The sequence below is a fragment of the Cervus canadensis genome, chromosome 1 (genome assembly GCF_019320065.1).
Source record: "Cervus canadensis isolate Bull #8, Minnesota chromosome 1, ASM1932006v1, whole genome shotgun sequence".
NCBI lineage: Eukaryota > Metazoa > Chordata > Mammalia > Artiodactyla > Cervidae > Cervus > Cervus canadensis.
The window spans coordinates 105685266-105708365 of NC_057386.1; the positions used below are offsets into that span (position 1 = coordinate 105685266).

The 23100-nt window shown below is 42.0% G+C and overlaps 1 long non-coding RNA gene across 1 annotated transcript; it reads right to left on the bottom strand.

Moving 5' to 3' along the window:
* Positions 1-8786: 8786 nt before the first annotated feature.
* On the bottom strand, positions 8787-15746 carry LOC122454501. The gene is made up of 3 exons (XR_006273417.1): positions 15639-15746; positions 11022-11091; positions 8787-9332 (listed from the first exon to the last, which is right to left on the bottom strand). It is a non-coding gene; the product is annotated as an uncharacterized LOC122454501 (long non-coding RNA).
* Between the last annotated feature and the right edge of the window lie 7354 nt (positions 15747-23100).

The following is a 23100-nucleotide window of genomic DNA, read 5'->3' on the forward strand; positions in this document are numbered from 1 at the left end:
AAACACTTTTCCTGTGCAGGATGGGACATGGAAAGTGGACAGGTTCCTGGCAATGCTGAAAACACGGCCAGTGTGTGCCCCTCTGCTCAAATTGCTGCAGCTATGAACAGGGAATAATGTGTTTCCAGGAGGATGAAGGGTTGGATTCTGTCCTAACTCTGAAATCCATTCCAGTTCCACAGACTGATCTCAGGCTATAATTCAGAAGGGTCATACATCTTTCTGTGATCCAGGGGAGCACCAACAGCAGTGGGAATTACTCATGAATAAAGACAAATACAACCTGGTCCATTAAACCTGCAATAAAGACAAACCAGCAAAAAACCAGAAACAGTTTTCTAAGAATACGCTTTTGAGTGGATTGTGCGCACAAGTGTGTTGTTGATGTGTAAGCAAAAATAAATAGGATTTGATTATACATTGAGGACTCTCACACTTTCTAGTTTAACCTATTGCAAGTATTTTGGACACAAGTTCAGTTTGTAATAATCAGAACTTTTTTTTTTTTTTTAATCTTACCACCAATGGATTTTATTTATTTATTTATTTCTTCACTTATTTTTATTAGTTGGAGGCTAATTACTTTACAATATTTTGTGGTTTTTGTCATACATTGACATGAATCAGCCATGGATTTACATGTATTCCCCATCCCGATCCCCCCTCCCACCTCCCTCTCTACCCGATCCCTCTGGGTCTTCCCAGTGCACCAGGCCCGAGCACTTGTCTCATGAACTCTTAAATACCAACATTCATGCAAGACCTAAGATCCATGGTCTAGTGTAAATATTATAACCATATTACTGAAGCCTGTGAAAAATCATTTTATGTTATGTGTCTTAATAATTAGAAAATAGCATTCTCTTTTGAAAAGAGGGAAAAAAGCTCAAAGGTATTTCTTTTACAATATATCATTGTTCTACACCATTTATTAGAAATGTCTGTTCCTATCATCAGAAGATTTTTCTTGAAATGTTTATGTGCCCACCTCAAATATTTATAGCATTCAGGCTTGAGATGATTTATTTCTATTTGCTTTTAATTTCCTCGTGTAACGTTTCAGATGACACCTCAAGTCATTATGAATGGTTTAGAGTTAAATCATTGCTCCTGATTGCCTGCATTTGACAAAGTTATGAAAACAGTGTAAATGTGAATTATCAAAGCAACACAAGCATACATTCAGAGCCTGTTTCATAATCTTGTGCCCAAAGAAATGTGTACCACTGGTAATAGATCAGGCAGGATGTATCAAGATCACTTAGCTGCTGAGTCATGTGGAGTCCAGAAAGCCATCAAAGCTAACAGGTATCGAATACTTGGAAGAATCAGTATTGACTAGCCTGGCCATTTCTTTTTAGCTTTTCCTTCATTGGAAGGTCTGCAAATGTGCACCAGAAAATTCACCTCTCTGGCATGTCCACTTGCCTGCCATAGACAGGCCCTTCCTAGACTGGATGTTATAGTCAGAAAAAGTCACCACCTTAGAAAACTATGTTCTCTTTCATTTGTGAGTTTCTTATTCTCCCTGCATAATCAGTGGTGTCTTTGCCTCCAAAGTAACACATGTCTATCAAGGGGAGGGGAAAAATTACTGTCGCTTGTATGTGGAATCTAAAAAAATGGGACAAATGAACTTATTTACAAAATAGAAATAGAGTCAAAGATGTAGAGAGCCAACTTGGGGTTACCAAGGGGGAAGGGAGAGGGGGGTGGTAAATTGGGAGATTGGGATTGATATAATACACACTGCTGCTGCTGCTAAGTCACTTCAGTCGTGTCCGACTCTGTGCGACCCCATAGACGGCAGCCCACCAGGCTCCCCCATCCCTGGTATTCTCCAGGCAAGAACACTGGAGTGGTTTGCCATTTCCTTCTCCAATGCATGAAAGTGAAAAGTGAAGTGAAGACGCTCAGTCGATAATACACACTACTGTTTATCAAATGACTTCTCTGGTTGCTCAGTGGTAAAGAATCTACCTGCCAATACAGGAGACACAAGAGATTCAAGTTCAATCCTTGGGTCAGGGAGATGCCCTGGAGAGGTAAATGGCAACCCACCCCAGTATTCCTGCCTGGAGAATCCGGTGGACAGAGGACCCTGGCAGGCTGCAGTCCATGGGATGCTCATTGAGTGACTGAGCACGCACACATGTATCAAATAGATAAATAAGAACCTACCTACTGGATAGCACAGGGAACTCTACTCAAAACTCTCTAATAACCTGTATGGGAAAAGAATCTGGAAAAGAGTGGATATATGTATACATATAACTGATTCACTTTGCTGTACATCTGAAATTAATCCAACATTGTAAATCAACTATATGCCAATAAAAATTAACTTAAAAAAGAAACAAAAACAGTTGATAGAAATATTACAATTTCTGTAAATAAAATATATGCCTGGAAAATATCCAAGACCTTAGTACACTGTGGGTTATTTTGTCTTTGATGGACAGAACATGTCATTTGCTTGTTGCTTCATTTGATAATAACCCAGATAAAAAATGATAAGGAGACATCTATGTGGCATTTTATAAGCTGACTACTATCAAAGGAGCAAGTCTAGTTTTGAGACAGTATATTGTGCTGTCCTGTGAGACAGCAGAAAAGCTTGGGAAGAGATGAATTTGACCCCAATTCTTTTTATTTGGCTCTAGAGAGCTTTTCCTAGAATCCTCTCTGACTTTTGCCTCTCCATTGGTAGTTCTGGATAAGATTCATGTTATAAAATTTCCTATGAAGAAGCATGTGTCTTCCCCAAATGCATTCAAACTAATTGAATCTCACATTCCGGTACCTGGGACCCTGATGGGTTAATCCTCGTCATGTTAGAGACTCAGCACACTGAAATATATAAACTGTCTTTAATCTTATTGGTAGTATTTTAAAGAGCTAATGAAAGATAACCATAGTTTTCATAATCTTCAGAAGAAAATTATAAAATGTTATGCTGTGTGAAGGATTCATTCATCATGCAATAAAAATTTATTCAGCACCTGCTAAATAACCATGTCCTTCCTGGCACAGGTCCACAACCATGAACCAAACAGACAAGGTCTGTCCTGCCCTCATGGCGTTGGCTTCTTGGTTTTTGGGCTGGGAGTAGAGGAATGATGACGGAAGTAGGGCGACCAGTGAGAAGACTGTGGCAATAATTCTGATAGTTCAGAATGTAGGTAATCCATTTCTAGATATATTTTAAAGTTAAAGCAATGGTATTTTCTGATAGACTAGAGGTAGGTTGCAAACCAATGATAGGAATCAGAGATGAATCAAAGAACTTGAGGGCCCACTGAATAAATGTGGTATCATAAGTGAGGTGCAACAGACCATTCTGGGAGCAGATGAAAGGATGGGTGTTTAGTGTGAAGCATGTTGAATTTCAGACACATGTCAGGTATGCGAGTGGAGATGCCCAGGAGTCTACTGGAGACCCTGAATGTATCTCTTTGATAGATGGCATTATACTATCAAGAGTCAGCATTTATTAAGTACTTAGTATGTATGCATCAAGCCTGTACCAAGTACTTTAGAAATCTATAAGGACATTAATATCATTCTTCCCATTTTTTTTAGATGAGAAAACTGAAATTTAGAAAGTCTAAATGCCCTTCTTGAGGATGATAGCATCTATTCACCCATCACAAGAATGCAAGAACATAATACCCTCATGACTCACTTAAATGTTGTCAAAATTGAGTGGCCAGTGCAAAACGGTTAGCATAGTTCTTGAGATTTAATACAGACTATAAAAAGAAGAGGTTTATTCTCCTCTTCATCATCATATCATCATCCAGAAAGGACTTCATAATAAATAATAGGATCAACCACACTGACAGAACCAAGTTTGGTGCCTAACATGCTACTTTTCTCTAAAAGGGGGAAAGCATGACACTTATTCGCTAATTAAGTGGCCATCTCAAAGAAGACCCTTATGCATGAACTTGGCTTCCAGAACCAGTGACCCTTTGTGCCAGCTCAGCTCTTCCTTCTATCCAGCTACCAACCTGACACCAATCCCTAGGCTCCCTGAAAGTCTTTTTCTCCTGTTTATAACCTGACTTACTCTTGTAACCATTCCATCATTTCTCCTCTTTTAATCCCACACCTAGGGTCTTTATTCCCATTGTTCCCCATTTCCTGCCTGTGAAACTTGATACTGAATATGGTCCCACAAGAGCATTAAAGAGCCTACATCTAGAGGGAATTTGATATAACAATCCAAGTGTTAGCCAGGTATGGAAGGTAAGACAGCATGTATTGTTTGATCAGTGGCCTTCCCATGATAATGGGACATAGATTCCCTGGGAAGCCTCCCCTTCTCCACATTGTCTTTGTTTTTTGGAAATGAACCCTGACCTTCTGGTCATAAGCCCAAAGTTCTGCCAATCAATACATTCATTCCCCCACCATCCATAATGATTGGTTTTAGCATCATCATGTGACCCAAGATGGGCCAATGAGACTCAACTTATTGTGTTACCCAACTATTTTGGTAGGATCTGCAACTTGGAGATTTTGGGAAGAGAAATATGAGTAGATTAGGTGCTGGCATGTTTAATTAGGTGGGCATGTCTCTTATGCCCATGAATTTCTTTAATGCACCTGCTGGTGTTAATTGTGTCTTAGTTTTATTATTTTACTTTATTTATTTTTTCTTTTTTTACTTTATGTTTTTGACTTGAGGCACAGGAGAATCTTTGTTACCTGACCAGGGATTGAACCTGTGCTCCCTGCAGTGGAAGTGCAGTGTCTTAACCATTGGACCACCAGGGAAGTTCCTGTGTCTTAGTTTTAATTGTCTAGTCCCAAGGGCACTTCCAGATCCCAATACTAGTTACCCAAGTATGAATCCCCATTTTGGGTAACTGATATATCAACTGCTCTTGCTTGGGATTGTTTTTGCCCAACACTTTACACTATTTATCAACGCCAAATAAAAAATATCTTTTTCATTAAGTAACTGTTTTTTGAGGTGCTGCTCACAACATATTAACATATGGGTGAATTTTAGATTTAGAACTCATAAATGCCAACAAGCGATGACCTAGTTAAGCGAGCCATCTCCCCCCATGAATGAAAAACTATTCAATAACCATAAATGCAGCACAGCAGATAAGCTCCCATAAATGAAATCATTCTTAAGAGAGACAATTGGATGGAAAGATGTTCAAAGCTTTTGTTGTAAAAAAGGGGATTTTCAAGGCATTTGAATACTCGCCAGGGGAAAGCAATCAGCTTTCAGGTAAAATGCATCATAGAATGCAACAAGAAGCTCCAGAATCAAGCTGTCACAGGCTTGTTTAATGAGAAAGGGGTCATTCAGAGCTCCACATCCACACTACTGAAAGTGTAAAATACTGTAGAATGCAGGAGCAATGATTTAGTGCATGAGGAAGAAATGGAATAGTGCATGAAAGAGTGTTTGGTGGGTTTGAATTTTGGCTCTGGGACAGGCTGGAACCTGAGACCATTTGCTGCAGTGCTTGCACCGAGACAGTCTTCTGGGGCAACAAAATACAAAGATACTGTAAGGATCAGAAATAACTGGGTGCATGTGCAGTTGGAGCAAATTTTGGACGACAAGATACAACAGGAGCAAGACCCCAACTGCCACTTCGGAGGAGCCGAGAGCAAAAGCTCGGTACTGCGCATGCCCTCTGCACATAGCACCAGCATAGACGGGTGGGGCCAAACCAGCTAAGCCCCTGATCAACCCCTGGAGACACTTCTACCCTCACCCCATGCAAGCAAGGGGACCTATTACTTGTTCTCTCTCCCTACTCTGCTGCAGCAGGGGCCCCAGTAAAACCTTGTCTGAATTTCTTGTCTGTCCTCTTATCGATTTCTATTGATTAAAGAGGCCAAGAACTCTGATCTGTAACAGCTATTCCATCTATTTTTTTATGTGACCTTTGGTAAAACACTTTCCCATTCTATATTTTAGTTTCTCACATGTAAAATGGGACAATAAGGATCCCTAAATTCAGGGGCTCATGTGAGGATTAAGTAAGCTAACACTATTAATACAAAGTGCTTGGGACAGCAGGCCCATGTGTGGGTGTTGGCTGTTCCTGTCCACACCCTGCGCTGGGCACCAGCCAACTCCTCTGTATCCCCTCCTAATGGAGGCCTCCGAGGTAGGCAGCTGTTTTGGGTTTATAGCTGTGTCCATGGCACCAGGGATGTTGTGGCCCAGACTGATCCTCTATAAATATCTGTTAAATTCATGAATTTTGGAACCTTGAGAAAGATAACACTTTAGGTTGCATTAGGTATCAATAGTTTATTTCAGAAAGGTGTCATATACATAGAAGGTTTCCTGAATTTCCCACAAGACCTTGGCCAAGTCACTTCCCTTCCAGAACTTATTTCTCATCTGCCTTGGATTACCCTGAAGATATTTTAAGGTAAGTTAACAAACAAGCTATTTCATGCTAAAGTCTAGTGGTTCTCAAGGCTGGGGCATATTAGAATTACCTGGCAACTGTCTAAAACAGTACTGCTTCCAGCTACAGTTACATCCTGTATGGTTCCAACTGTATAGTATTTGGGGAAAAGTAACACTATAGAAATAGTTTAAAAAAAAAATTGGTCCCCCCAGGGACTTGGGGGGAAAGAGGGATGAAGAGAAAAAACACAGAGGATTCTCATGGCAGTGAAATGAGAGTGCAATGGTGGGTACAAGATACTATGTGTTTGTCAAAACCCATAGAACTTTATAGCACAAACAGTGAAATCTACTGGAAACCATGGACTCTGGTTAATAATAATGTCTCCATACCACCTCTGCAATGGTAACAAATATACCACACTCATGCAAGATGTTAGTAATACGGGAAATCACATAGGGGTGCTGTGGTGTGCTAAGTCACTTTGGTCATGTCCAACTCTTTGAGCCCCCTGGGCTCCTGTCCATGGGATTTTCCAGGCAAGATTACTGGAGTGGGTTGCCATGCCCTTCTCCAGGGGATCTTCCTGACCCAGGGATCGAACCCGCATCTCTTACGTCTCCTGCTATGGCAGGCAGGTTCTTTACACAAGCGCCACCTGGGAAAGCCTTTAGAGACTATACGGTAGTGGTGCCCAATCTTTCTGGCCCTATGGGCTGATTTCATGGAAGACAGTTTTTCCACACACAAGGGGGGTGGTTTGGGGATGATTCAAGCACATTACATTTATTGTGCATCTTGGTGGTACTCAGTGACTCAGTTGTGTCTGATTCTTTGTGATCCCATGGACTGTAGCCTGCAAGGCTCCTCTGTTCATGGGATTTCCCAGGCAAGTAGCATGCCATTTCCTTCTCCAGGGGATCTTCCCAACCCAGGAATCAAACTGGCATCTACTGCATCTCCTGCACTGGCAGGCTGATTCTTCACCACTGAGCCCCTGAGAATCCCATTGTGCACTTTATTTTTAATCTAACGCTGCAGCTGATCTGACAGGAGGTACCCGTCTGTGGCCTGGATGTCAGGGACCCTTGCTCTACGGGAACTCTGCATTTTCCCTGCAGTTCTTCTGTGAGCTCAAAACCACTCTCTAATTCAATCTACTAAATTTAAAAAATATTGATTCCCTCACACTGCTGCCAGAGATTGGTTTGGGGTGAAGCTTGGACCACTGTACATTAAAGATTCTCCCATCATTCTAATGCACAGTGATGCTGAGAAATACTTATCAGAAAGGAACAGTCTGCACGGATTGATGATGTAGTGGAAGAGGGTATCCGGCTATAGTGTAACCATCCCAGACACTCTGAGTCTAAACCATAATGTGTCCTTACTTGTTCATTTCTCTTTTGAGTGGGTTGTGCATTACTCTCAGCTGGATGCAACCTAAACTCTGACCCGTCATTTCCCTAATTAGACTGTGAGTTCCTGGAAGGCGGTGTGGCACATATTTGTTACTTGTGGTCCCTGCAGTTTCTGGCCAGTGCTCAGAGGGAGAAGGTCACAGTGCTCACCTGGCAATTGGTATGGTAGAGTTGGATGATGTAAAAGAGACACATGACTCTCTAACCATGTCTAAAGTAGAATGAAAAATGGACCCAACTGCATCAGGGCTGGTTTCCCCCCACTTGACCACCTCCCTCCCACCCATCCATGATCCAAGATGTGACTATAATTCTCCTTTTTGAAATTCACAAAACTCACTGAGCTTTTGTCTTTCAAATATGATTTCTTTCACATCTCCAGAGTGGCAAAGGGGGAAAACTCAGTCCCAGAGCTGTGCACGTTTCCCTTATCTGATATTTTCAGAAAAGCATGCCCCACATTAATTTGCAGGAGGAAATTGAAAAATGCATCTTTTTCAGCTCAAGGGATGATCTTCAGGAGTATAGGAGAATCTTTAACTAATTAGAGAGGGATGAGCATATTCGAAGGGGTCCTGAAGACAAAACATCCAGCCCAGCTCAGATGGCATCTTGCACTGTGTAAATTGATAGTTGTTGGGATCAGCTGGGGAAAGAGATACTTGACCACCTTAACATTTCTGTAATTGAATGTAGAGTGAGATGGAGGCAGGGGATGATAGTTCAGAGTGTCCACCATGTTTTCTTGCCAGTTGAGACATTCAATATCTCTCCTGGCAACTGCAGGATCTGATGGGAATTTACCACTTTACAGACAAGTGCAGAGGACTGGCCTTTGAGAGACTCACATAGTAACCAAAAACGAAAGATGCCCTCTGCTACCCAAATAGGTCTGCTCAATGTGATGTGGCAGCCTAGATGGGAAGGAAGTTTGGGGGAGAATGGATACATGTATACATATGGCTGGGTCCCTTTGCAGTCCACCTGAAACTATCATGACATTGTTAATTGGCTATATTCTAATACAAAATAAAAACTTTAAAAAAAGAGAGAAAGAAAGATGTCTTAACTCTGGAAATGCAAATCTATTTCCAGTGCTACCCAGACAAATATGTGGGGCACATAGTTCAACTCCAGGAAGCTGCCTCAACCATCTATTTGGATGAAATGAGATAGAAACACACCCACAGCCAGGGTCTTCAGCCCAGACCCAGGCAGGGGCTAGGGAGGGTAGGAGCCCTGTATTTCTGGCCAGGGGAGAAATGATCCGTTCAACCTAACCCACTGGAGAGCAGAAATATAAAATAAGGCATCTGAGGACATAGAGTTTGACTGCCTGCACCATTTGGAGAAGGAAAAATCCAACTCGAGTCTATGGTTTCTCTGGCAGAGTGCACCGATGGTGAAAATGGTTGCATAAATGAATCAATCGAAGTATGCATCAGAATTGTGTCCAAGGCAAAAAGTTTCTTTGTTCTGGGTGAAGCACAGTGTTCAACTGCCAGCAGATAACCTGAAAAATAAGAAAATCTGCATTTAGATTTATTGATATGTTTCTTAACAATTGATCTTTTGATTCATGCTTTACAGAAAGGCAAGCCTGAATTTAGAGACCAGGTCATGGGTCATAAAAAAATATGTCTGTCAGATTTAAGGACAATAGTAGTAGGCAAAAAAGAAGCAAAGAAAATTCTCAGAATAATAGAGATTTTTTTTCAGACTGTCTTGCCCACACAATAGGCTGATATAGGGTTTTCCCAAGCACCTCAGAAGATGTAAAATATTGATAATTATGAAGTGTGTGATCTTTAAGTGTTCTATGAAGGTTCCTTGGGGCACTTCTATTCTCTCTTTGAATTTGCTTTCACCCAGTTTTGCAAGGAGATCAAACCAGTCAATCCTAAAGGAAATCAACCCTGAATATTCATTGGAAGGACTGATGTTGAATCTCCCATATTTTGGCCACCTGATGTGAAAAGCTGACCAGTTGGAAAAGACCTTGACACTCAGAAAGATTGAAGGATTAATGTGGACCATTTAAAAAAAATCTTTATGTGTGTGAGTATATTGTTTAGATGCAAAATAATGGGTGTGTGTTATAGAAAATTTGGAAAACTTAAACAAAAATGAAAAGGAAATTATGATGTTTTGTGACCTTCTCATTGATAAATGGGAATGTCCTCATGGGAGGGAGTGGCATGCTCCCACTCTGAAACCATAGCCTGGATGTTAATTCCACTTCTCCATGCCCTTTGACAATTAAATCATAACATGTATGTAAAACATAGCTGCCCTTGGCACATAGCAAGTGCTCACTTAGTAGTATCTTAGGAAACACATCAAGGCACCCACATAAAAAGATGTTCATTATGGAATTAGAATGAAATTTTAGAAATGACCAAATATTCACCAATTAAATGATTAAATAATCTTACAACATAGCAGTTGTATAGTCATACTCCCAGAAATTCCACAGTCTTGCCATATTTGCCTTTCTTTCTGCCTCTACCTGTAAACTGTCTGATGTAGTATTGACTGGGGGAATTCAAAGAGAAAAATATTAAATCTTGGCTCTTGATACATCATAGATGTTCAGTACCTGTTTGTTCCTTCCATCTGCACCAATAATTTATTGACCCAGCAATTTTCTCTTGGTTCCTTTCCTAGTGAAGTCTGTACATAAAAGACGGACTTTAAGGCTTTTTCCATTTATATTAATGAACTAAAAATGAAACATCATACCTCCCATCACTCTCATTTTTAAGATAACATCCTGGGAAGGTGGTAAATGAAATGCCATCAAAGGCATAAAATAAAAGCTGACAAAAATTTCAGTCAACAGTGTGTATCTGCTTATCCCTAGTTCCTAATTTATCCCTTTCTTCCACCTTCCCCTTTGATAACTATTAGTTTGTTTTCTATGTCTGTGAGTCAATTTCTGTTTTGTCAATAAATTCATTTGTAGAATTTTTTTAAGATCCCACATATAAGGGATGTGGGATTAACAGATACACACTACTATATATAAAATAGATAAGCAGCAAGCATCTACCATATAGCACAGGGAACTATGCTCAATATCTTGCAAAAATCTATAATGGAAAAGAATTCAAAAGTATACAGATATACAGATAGGTAAAATTGATGATACTTCAATTTAAAACACATTTAAAAAAAAATTCAGGTCAAGTCTTTGACTTACTTCTAAGCCATCAGCTCTGTTAGGGCAGCTATTGCAACCGCAGAGTTACCCCATTTTCATCCAGTTGCAGCTGAATAAAATGTACATATATTTTAGAAGAGACCAAGAAGTGTAACCAATACTTGCTGTTTCTTGTCTGGATTCACACAATTCAGGACAAACTATGCAACAGCAGACAAGGACCCTGGTCATTGCCCCACACGCTTTCCCAGGGATTGTGACTATTCTGGGTAGGATTTGTTGTTGTTTAGTTGCTTGTCCAACTCTTTGCGACCCCATGGACTATAGCTCAGCAGGCTCCTCTCTCCATGGGATTCTCCAGGCAAGAACACTGGAGTGGGTTTCCATGTCCTCCTCCAGGGGATCTTCCCAGCCCAGGGATCGAACTGAACGCACATCTCTTGCTTGGCAAATGGATTCTTTACCACTGGAACCACCCAAGAAGCTTTGTGTGGGATTAGTTCAAAACAAAATGTAGTTAAACTTTGGAGTCAGAGTATTTTTTTCCTACTGAAAAAAAAAGAAAAGAAACAAAGACTGGGGCTGGATAAACAGCCCCCACCCAGCCTATTTTCCCTAGTGGTGTCCACCCTCTGTAAGGGGCACCCTGAGAGCAGGCATCTCTGTGGCTGGTCCCCCATCCACAGCTGAACAGGCAGTCAAGACTCTCACCTCCGTGCAACAAGCAAAGGAAAAAACACCTGTACTGTTGCCAGCCTGAGAGTTAGTTGAAAGTGTGAGGAGAGCCAAGAATTACAGCCAACAGAGACACCATATGTTCCCAGTTCTTATCTTGTAACCCGGTGTTTAAGAAGCCCCACAAGCCTTCCCAACAGAAAAGGAAATGCAGGTTTCATAAGAGCATCGCCTGATTCGAAAAAATCCATAATGGTCCTCATGTCAATGTTGCCTCTTCAGGAGGGAGTCTTCTCTTGGTTTCTTGTCTGTTTCTGGTATTAGAGTCTTCACACCTTTTGCCCTGAATTTCAGCAGAGAGAGAACAAAAGAGAGAGAGGGCTAAGAAGAAGAAAAAGGAGGAGGAAGAGGGAGAGAAAGAATGAAGGAGAAACAAATACAGTAAGTTCCCTGCATATAAACCTTCAAGTTGCAAACTTTCAAACATGTGAATGTGACCCGAAGGCCAACTGTACTGTACATTTCAAGGTCCTGTACTGTGGTTTAAAATGCTTTCTTTATGTTTTATGTTTGTTTATTTTTTATGTATTACTTGTGTGAAAAGTATTATAAATCTATTACAGTACATTTCTATATAACTGATTGTATTAGTTGTGTACTTAGGCTAGCTGTTGAACTTATGAATAAATTGGACTTGGGAATGTGCTCCCAGAATGGGACTTGTTTGTGTGTATAAGGACTTACTGAATATCTTTTTAAAAAGAAGAAGAAATTAAGAAACAAATTTGGTCTAATGGGGTTGAATATTCAGATTTTTCTTTGAGTGTATTTTCACTTAAAAATAAAACAAGAGTGGGGGGGTGGATCAGGGCTGACTCACTTCTAACTATTGTGAGTTAAGTGTTAAGCTTCTAATGTCTGTGTGTCAGTAGCGATTAACTCAGTATAAAATGAAAAATGCCAAGAAAACAGAGAGGGCAGAATAAAGAGGAGCAATTTTAGGAGAGATGCCGCTGCTGGTGGTGGACTGTTCTAATTCCAAATAGATCAGTATTGATCCCCTGAGAAGCTGACATTTGAAAACAAAGATAAAGTAATAAAGAAGGGAGCCTGGTGTCTGTTCCTGGCGCAGAGACCAGCCAATGCCCAGTCTTCAGCAGGATCCAGGACTTTGTATCCGAAGAGTCTTCATGCTGTTGGCCTTGGCAGGGCTACCGGAAGCCAAAGCTAGCGCGAGCTAGGTTCTCCATGCTGACGATCCGGGTCCTCGCCCCAGCGCACGGGGAATGACAGGCGATGGAGGCGGTTCCGGGCACCAGGGCGTCACCAAGGGCCTTACCACGTACTCCTCTCGCCCACCGTGCACGCTCCCGGCTTATTGAACAGCTCACCTGATGAATGCCGTTTTAAAAGCTTCTTTGTGGCTTCATTTGAATAGAGGTTTTCATTTATTCCTCCTTACAATGAATTTTGTATCATGGGTGGGGAGAGGAAGAAAGCGGCCCCATCAGTGAGTTCCTTCCATCTGTTCACCATCCATCTCTGGGCCAGGGAGCGACATCCGTGTCACCTGCGGAGGCAGGCGCTCCACTGCCCTGGCGTCTCAAGAAAAGACGCCACCAAGACGAAGGTTCTGGAGCATCTTTAATTTCCCAGCGTTCGCTACTTAATCAGCATCCAGGCCTCGCTGCCAAGATTGATGAATTGCAGAGAAAGCTCAGGGCTCCTGGGCTTTCGGTGCCCGCTGTGCGCTGGCAGCTGCCTCTGGCTCCTACCTGTGACCCGCTTAAAGGCGTCCCGAAACGGCCAAAACCAAACTTTCTCCACCCATTTCTCTTTCTTCTCCAAGTCAATCAGCAATGTCAATCAAGTCTGTGGGCTCAGTTAGGAGCGTGAAGGCATCTGAAAACCAGACTACCTTTCCTGGAGGCCAAATGTCGCTGTGCATCCGCGGGATAAATAATCCCAGTGGCTGTGTCCGGCGGGGAAGAGGGGGCCACAGAGAAAGATGAGAAGGGATCTGCGGTTGGGTATCAGAAGACCCTCAATGGCCACTCTTGGGATTCTTTTTTAAGACTTTATTTTTTAGAGAAGTTTTAAGTTCACAGCAAAATTTCCAGGAAAGTAGTCTTCCCCACTTAAGGGTCCCTCAGCAGATGTTACATTTGTTACAACTGATGATCAACATTGATATATTAGTATCACCCGAGGTCCACAGTTTACAATAAAGTTCACTTTTAATGTTCATTCTGTGGACTTGGACAAATATATTGGGATTTCCCGTGCTGCTCAGTCAGTAAAGCATCTGCTTGCCATGCGGGAGAGACCTGGGTTCCATTTCTGGGTCCAGAGTTCCCCTGGAGAAGGAAAGAGCAACCCACTCCAGTATTCTTGCCTGGAGAATCCCATCAACAGAGGAGCCTGGTGGGCTACAGTTCATGGGATCGCAAGAGTCCGACAGGACTGTTTAGTTCAGTGGCTCAGTCGTGTCCGACTCTTTGCGACCCCATGGACTGCAGCACTCCAGGCCTTCCTGTCCATCACCAATTCCCAGAGTTTACTCAAACTCATGTCCACTGAGTCAGTGATGCCATCCAGCCATCTCATACTCTTGTCATCCCCTTCTCCTGCTGCCTTCAATCTTCCCCAGCATCAGGGTCTTTTCAAATGAGTCAGCTTTTCCCATCAGGTAGCCAAAGTGTTGGAGTTTCAGCTTCAACATCAGTCCTTCCAATGAATATTCAGGACTGATTTCCTTTAGGATGGACTGGTTGGATCTCCTTGCAGTCCAAGGGACTTTCAAGAGTCTTCTCCAACACCACAGTTCAAAAGCATCAGTTCTTTGATGCTCAGCTTTCTATATAGTCCAGCTCTCACATCCACACATGACCACTAGAAAAACCATAGCTTTGACTAGACAGACCTTTGTTGGCAAAATAATGTCTCTGCTTTTTAATATGCTGTCTAGGTTAGTCATAACTTCCCTTTCAAGGAGTAAGCATCTTTTAATTTCATGTCTGCAGTCACCATCTGCAGTGATTTTAGAGTCCCCCAAAATAAAGTTTACTACTGTTTCCACTATTTTCCCATCTATTTGCCATGAAGTGATGTGACTGGATGCCATGATCTTAGTTTTCTGAATGTTGAGCTTTAAGCCAACTTTTTCACTCTCCTCTTTCACTTTCATCAAGAGGCTCTTTAAATTCTTCTTCACTTTCTGCCATAAGGGTGGTGTCATCTGCATATCTGAGGTTATTGATATTTCTCCTGGAAATCTTGATTCCAGATTGTGCTTCATCTAGCCCAGCATTTCTCATGATGTACTCTGCATATAAGTTAAATAAGCAGGGTGACAATATACAGCCTTGATGTACTCCTTTTCCTATTTGGAACCAGTCTGTTGTTCCATGTGTGTGTATATATATATATATTTTATAACGATATATTGGGTATTTCCAGGTGCCTCAGTGAGGAAAGAATCCTCCTGCCAATTCAGGAGATGGGGGTTTGATCCCTGGGTGGGAAAAATCCCCTGGAGGAGGGCAGGACAACCCACTCCTGTATTCCAGCCTGGGAAATCCCATGGACAGAGGAGCCTGGGGAGCTACAGTCCATGGGGTCTCAAAGAATCAAACACAATTAAGTGACTAAACCGCCACCACCACCATATACTAGTTTGCATCTGCTAATCTTAGACTCCCAAACCATCCCTCCCCCACTCCATTGCTTCTCTATTTTATGCATAAGTAGTCTGCATCTCTCAATCCCATAGTTTAGGGGAGAGGAAAGGGCAATTTTTAAAAATGTAGATCAGCCTCCCCCACAAAAGGTAACATTGCTCTTTTGGTCAGCATCTTGCCAATGGCGTTTCATCACCCTTAGAAGCCAGATCCACTGTCCTTTCAGTAACCTGTAGGACCCTGGGTGCTGTGGCCCCATCTGCCTCCCTGGGTCCATTGCCCACAAACCTTCCTCCATTACCTGTACTCCAGTCACACCAGCCACCGGGCTCCTTGGTTACACCTGATGCCTGCATCTCAAACCATCCCCAGCTCAGCCTTTGCACTAGCTGTTCTCTCTGCCTGGAACTTTCTTCCCCCAGTTCTCCTTCTCCCCTCCCCACTTCTCTTTGTTTCTTATATCCTCCCTCCCTTTCTCTCCAAGGATGCTCATATCCCTTGAAAAAAATGGTCCCATTGTTCTGTCTCAGAAATAAACAAAGAAACAAGCACTGTTGGCTCCCTTCCTCCCTCAGCCCCAAGGACATTATTTGGCTGAACTCCCAGACAATAATGAAGACAGGGAGGTATTTAAGCTTTGGAGTCATTTCTCTGAGGCTGAAAGAATTGGAACAGAGAACTGGAATTTGGCTAAATGCTCCACTGTGTTAAATAAAAATTAATAAGGAATTTTATTGGACCCTTAGGGAGAATATGGCAAGTGGAATATTTCGAATGGTTTTAATTGAGGTTGATATAGGAGACACTTACAAGATAGGCAAAGGTCAGTCAGAAGCTGCCCCAGTGCTGAGAAGCAGAGAACGCTTTTGAATTTAAAATCTCAGCTCTATTCCTTTTTCAGTGCCTGGCACTGAGTCCATTGCTTCTTTTTTCTGAGCCTCAGTTTCCTCATCTGTACAATGGAGAGACCAACAGAGCATTTTCATAATTGCATTGCAATAATTAAGTGAAATAATGCAAATGTCTTAGTACCTTGTTTGGCATCTGGTAGACCTTAGGTAAATAATGATTATTATTAGCAATAGTCATATTATTTATATTGCTACCACAATGATTATTATTATTGACAAAGATCACATGGTAAATATCTGCCATGTCTGGGCTTTTAATTTAGATTTCCTTATTATCAGTCTTTGATTTTTTTCCCTGCTATACAGGTAAAAATCAAATAAAATCAGCTTTCTTTGGGTCTCTATCATGGATTTATAAACCATCTAGTTTATTATATAACTAAGGGCAAAAATTAGGAAATGAATAAATTGAGCAGATAGTAAGAAAGCAAAACTGGGGACTTCCTTAGGGGTCCAGTGATTAGGACTTGGTGTTGTCACTGCTGAGGGCATGGGTTCAATCCCTGGTCATGGAACTAATATCCCAAAGGCTGAGTGGCACAGGCAAGAAAGAAAGAAAGCAAAACTGCTACCAAGTTCTGCCCTCTGTATGCCAGTAAACTGGGTTTTAGCATTTGGAGGGCAGCATCATTTCAGAGTTGTTGATGGAGAGTCTTAGGAAGTTTTAACCCCTTGGGGGTCTGCCAGAGTTGCTCTACATGAGTTGACCAGTCCTTTAGGTTTGGGAGGTGCTTTTCTACTTGCATCTCTCTGGAGAACCATCTGAACCCATGTAGATGATCCCACAGAGCGGAATGGATTTAGCTGATAAAAGCTGCAATGGGAGCAGGTTGAGAATGAACAACTCATCACTAAGCACTGATGACTGGAAATTGATGGAAGGGGCATCTATGCCCTCGGGATGATGAAGCCACTGTTCATCAGTGACATTTATCAGGAACACTGATGAATGTTCCTACAGCATTGCACTTACAGGAAACTTTCTAAAAAAGAGAGAAAAGGTGACTCTTTTTAAAAAATGTATCTTTTTAAAAATTGAAGTGAAGACACTTTACAATGCTGTGTTAATTTCTGCTGTACATCAAAGTGATTCAGATATATCTACTGGGCTTCCCAGGTGGTGCTTGTGGTAAAGAATCTGCCTGACAATGCAGGAGACATAAGAGACCTGGGTTCAGTCCCTGGGTCAGGAAGATCCCCTGGAGGAGGGCATGGCAATCCACTCCAGTATTCTTGCCCGCAGAATCCCAAGGACAGAGAAACCTGGTGGGCTACAGTCCATGGGGTAGCAAAGATTCAGACATAACTGAAGTAACCTAGCAGCATCCTGTCTTTTCTATTATGATTTATCACATGATATTGAATACAGTTTCCCATGCTATACAGTAGGACCTTGCTCTTTATTGGTTCTGTATATACTAGTTTGCATCTGCTAATCCCGAATTCCCTATCCATTCCTCCCTCAGCCCCCTGCCCCTTGGCAACTATAAGTCTCTTTTCTATGTACAAGGGTCTGTTTCTATTTCTATAGACAGGTTTACCTGTGTCATATTTTAGATTACACATATAAGTGATATCATATGATATTTGTCTTTCTGACTTGCTTCAATTAGTATGATAATCTCTAGGCCCATCCACGTTGCTATAGATTGCATTATTTCATTTTTTTAAATGGTTGAGTAGTATTCCATTGTGTATGTATATATATATATATACATACATATATATATACCACATCTTCTTTATCTACTCATCTGTTAGGGGACATTTAGGTTTATCTCATGTCTTGGCGATTGGGAATAGTGTTGCTATGAACATGAAAGTGAAAGCGAAAGTCGCTCAGTTGTGTCCAACGCTTTGCCGCCCCATGGACTATACAGTCCATGGAATTCTCCAGGCCAGAATACTGAGGTGGGTAGCCTTTCCCTTCTCCAGGAGATCTTCCCAACCCAGGGATCAAACCCAGGTCTCCCACATTGCAGGTGGGTTCTTTACCAGCTGAGCCACAAAGGAAGCCCAAGGATACTGGAGTGGGTAGCCTATCCCTTCTCCAGTGGATCTTCCCGACCTAGGAATTGAATCAGGGTCTCCTGCATTGCAGGCAGATTCTTTACCAACTGAGCTACCAGGGAAGCCCTGACAGTTTTGTCTGGATATATGCTCAGGAGTGGGAATGCTGGATCATATGGTAATTCTATTTTTAGGTTTTTGAGGAACCACCATAGAGTTTCCCATAGTGGCTGCACCAACTTACATTTCCTCCAAGGGTGTGAGTGGGTTCCCAAGAAAAGGGAATTCTTATTAAAATGTGACAAGAAGGACAGCAGCGCTGAGACTACATATTACCCATTTGCAGTATGTTTCTCTATGTACTTATGCATCTACAGCTCTGTAATTGTATGTAGAAGACAACTCATGATCCAATCATGATCACGTTCGGAGTTTCACCCTGCATTTTCGTGGTTTTATACATCCCTGCTGCTGTCTGCTTGGTTCATTCTACAGGTATGTGTATGAGAGCTTGGGCACAAGTGGTGAGTGTTATTCTGACTTTCCCAAAGAGATGTGCGTTTGTTCCCAGATCTGAAAACAAACACAGCCATCAGGAAAGCATCATCTCTGGCTTAGTTTTCCTTCCTTTCTCTGTTCTCACCAAAGTAACACAGGAGGAGGAAGGAAGAGAAAAACCTCAATAATCTTGTTTAATAGGGTGAAACATTGGGAATATGGAAGTGAGTTTCACCTACATCTTACCTTGTTGTTTGAAAAAGATGTAATGCTTGGACTTCCCTGGGGGGTCAGTGGCTAAGAATCTGCCTGCCAATGCAGGGGACACTGGTTCGATCCCTGGTCCAGGAATATTTCACATGCCACACAGCAACTAAGCCCCACAACTACTGAGAGTGCCTTCATTGGAGCCCCTTCTCTGCAGCAAGAGAAGCAACAGCAATAAGCAGCCTGTGCACCACAGCTAGAGAACCTCCCGCTCGTCACAACTAAAGAAAGCCTGCATGCAGCAGCAAAGGCCCAGCACAGCCGAAAATAAATAAATATAATAAATTAATTTTTAAAATGAACGCTGCCTTCCCCCAGAAGAAAAAAAGAAAGAAAAAGATGTAATGCTCACCAAAAAACCTCACATGACAGCAGTCTCTTTTGAAGTGATCAGCAAATTAAAAGCCATGAAGACTTCAATTTTAAATGTTTTCTTGGTTCTTCCAGGAATTCTCAGTTCAGAATCCCTTCGCAAATTCCCGGAAGACTCCTAAAGAAATGAACATCTGCCTTGTGAGTTTAGTCAACACGTTCACATTTGTTGAATATCTATTCCCCCAATTAACTTACAGGCTAGCTGGCTGCTCCTTGAGAGTGGAAGAATTGCCTAGAGGAACGGGGAGGCTGAATGAATTGGTTTTGATGTGAACTGCAACCGAGAGACAGTCCAGAGAGCCTCAACTTGCTCCTTTGAGAGGTGTGAGGATTTTGTCCTGCTGGGGAGATTTTGTTTGGGTTATTATGAGAGGGAGTTATGTTTCTAAGCAGCACCTTATTTATTTATTTTTGGCTGTGTTGGATCTTCGTTGCTGCACAGGCTTTTCTCTAGTTGCAGCGCATGGGCTTCTCGTTGCAGTGGTTTCTCTTGTTGCAGAGCACAGGCTCTAGGGTGCATAGGCTTCAATAGTTGTGGCCTGCAGGCTTAGCTGCTCTGCGGCATGTGGGATCTTCCCAGATCAGGGATCGAGCCTGGTGGATTCTTTATCACTGAGCCACCATGGAAGCCCCTGATGTGGACCATTTTTAAAGTCTTTGTTGAATTTGTTCCAATGTTGCTTCTGTTTTATGTTTTGATTTTTTGGGCCACAAGGCATGTGGGATCTTAGTTCCCTGACCAGGGATTGAACCTGCACCCCTTGCATTGGACGGCAAAGCCTTAACCACTGGACCACCTGGGAACTCCCTAAGCCACTCTACAATGGAAGGGAAGAGGGTGGGTACTTGAAGGCTGTCACCCTGTAACTTCTCTCTGGTGATTTCTGATCTACAGCTGACTCTCAAAGCATCCACATTTGGTGGTGAAAGAACCTACCACATGTGTTTCTGCATTTAACCAGTCCAGCCCACTGGTTGTAAAGAGGTCCATCTAGCAAGACTACTGCTAAAATTGCACAGCCACAATTGATATCTCAACTTTCCAAAAGTGAACTGAGGGATCCATTGGGTGGGCAAGTCTTGATATCTGGAAAAGGAATAGAAAATCTCTTTCATTCTGATGATGGATCTGGTCATTTACATTTATGCCTCCAGCAGCATTTGAAAAGAATAAGAATGTCTTTCAGGAAACAAAAGCTGAGAAACACGACCCTTTCTCATATAAATAATTCACTGTTAATTGATTCCAGGGTCACTCCTGAAACTGGTGTGCCAAGTTGCGATACAGGGTGATGCCCAGCAGAAAGTGATAATGGCATGGATATTTATTCCCACTCACCCTTACAGGTTATAAGGAAGAGGTGACCCAGGGTCCTTTCAATTCATCTTGGAATAAATCCTAGATGGATATTTAAAGGAGCGATGTGTACTGTGCCCTCTATTTTCCAGATAAAGATGAAGAATCTATCGTTATAGTTTAACAAGGACTTATTTCTTCTATATTCTTTTTTCACTGGAAGTTAACATTTGCTTGGCTAAAACGCCTCACTCTGAGATGTGGTATCACCATTGGAGTGTCCAGGGGACAAAACATTGTGATTAAAGGGTCACATGACCCAGGCCTCAGGCCTATATAGGGATTCCAAGATGGGCATTTGTCATGATCTCAAAAGCAGTCATTATGCATGAGTGCATAATCAAATTAATTGTAAGTATTAAAATACAACACAATTTGTCTATGCTTTTTTCATCTTTCAGTATACAAATGGGAATAAATTATGCCTGGCCCTAGCTATTTCTCAACCACCAGAAGACCTATGTTCTCTATTGCTCATCTCCTCCACTCCACTCCTTTCCCCCAAATCAATTGACATGCTTTTTAAAAAATTTTTATGTATTTATTTGGTTGCACCTGATCTTAGTTGCAGTGCTTGGGATATTCAGTTGTGGCATTCAAACTTGTAGATGCAGCATGCATGATCTAGCTCCCTGACCAGGAATCGAACCTGGGCGTCTGGATTGGGAGTGGGGATGCTTAGCCACTGGACCACCAGGAAAGTCCCTGACATCCTTAATATATAGCCTTTTGTTAAAATTATCATTTGCTAGACTTATAATAAGATTAAGGATTCAATTAATCGTACAACTGACTTTTTATTGAATCCCTATCTTTGGTCTCTGATTGTCAACGAGGGCTGCATTTCAATTATTTTATTTTATTGTTGTAGCCCAATGAAAAAAAAAGAAAAATGGCCCCTGACGTCTTGGATAGACCTTGCTGTTCTCTTATGAAACATAGATGCATTCACAGGTCATGGACCTTCAGAGAAACCCACTTTGTTACCAGGGTGGATTGTGACAAGACCACACCTTAATTTTATCCAAACGCAGATAAACACAAACCCCTGCCAATCCACAAATCAGGAACATCCTCCTCTCCTTAATGATGCCAAGACCCAATGCGTGACTTTCTCTGGTCATTTCCCCATCTGATACTCTCAGCTACTGAGGTTTACTTAATGTGAGCAGATTGAATCTCTATCCCTGTATATTGTTCTCTGGATTTTTATTACTTTTCTTCCCTCTGAGATTGACCATAGCAACCTCTTGCTTTATATGGTCCAGTCACACTGACTTTCCTCTGATCTTAAAATTTGCCTGCTCATTCCTGCCTTGAAAATCCTTTAGATATGAGATGACTTTAAAGCAAAATTGTTGTTGTTGTTTAGTTGCTAAAGTCATGTCCAGGTCTTTCTGTGACCCCATGGACTATAGTCTGCCAGGCTCCTCTGTCCATGAGATTTCTCAGACAAGAATACTAGTGTGGGTTGCCATTTCCTTCTCCAGGGGATCTTCCTGACCCAGGGATTGAACCCTAGTCTTCTGCATTGGCAAGCAGGTTCTTTACCACTGAACCACCATGGAAGCCCCTTAAAGCAAAATAGATGTATATAAAACATGAATCCAATAACCACTGCTTCCTGTCTCATCCAGGAATGTGCTGACGCTACCATATCAATAATACAAAATACCAAATAACACCAATAATGCAAAATACAAAATATCAATAATACAAAACCAGTCCCAGTTTGCCCCTGCCTGTTCAGTTTAAGTGCTAAAAGTCCTAGGTCCCAAGACCCTGCTCAGTCTGAGTTAACTAAGACAGGTGACCACACTACATGGAATGCTCACAACAACAGCCTTACAGGCGGGAGTCAGGACTGTCCTATTTGACAGATGAGGACTACTGAGGCTTAGAGAGGTTAAATGCATTACTTAAGTGCCCCACCCTCAGTCAGCTAGTGATACAGCTTGCTCTTAATGTCCTTCTACTATAATCTCCCCCAGGCAGGTTTTCTCAACTACTTGTTTGGAATCTACCTTGGGCATGGATGTTTTAATTAATTTTTTTTTTTTTGCTGCACTGGATCTTCGTTGCTGTGTGCAGGTGTTCTCTAGTTGTTGCAAGCAGGAGTTACTCTCTACTTGGAGGGCACGGGCTTCTCATTGCAGTGACTTCTCTTGTGGAGCACGGTAGCTCTAGAGCACGTGGGCTTGGTAGTTGGTGGAGCATGGGCTTAGTTGCCCTGAGATATATGGAATCCTCCCAGAACAAGGTTTGAGCCTGTGTCCCCTACTTTAGCAGATTCTTAGCCACATTCTTATATTACCAGGGAAGTAGAAGTCCCACATTAAAAAAAA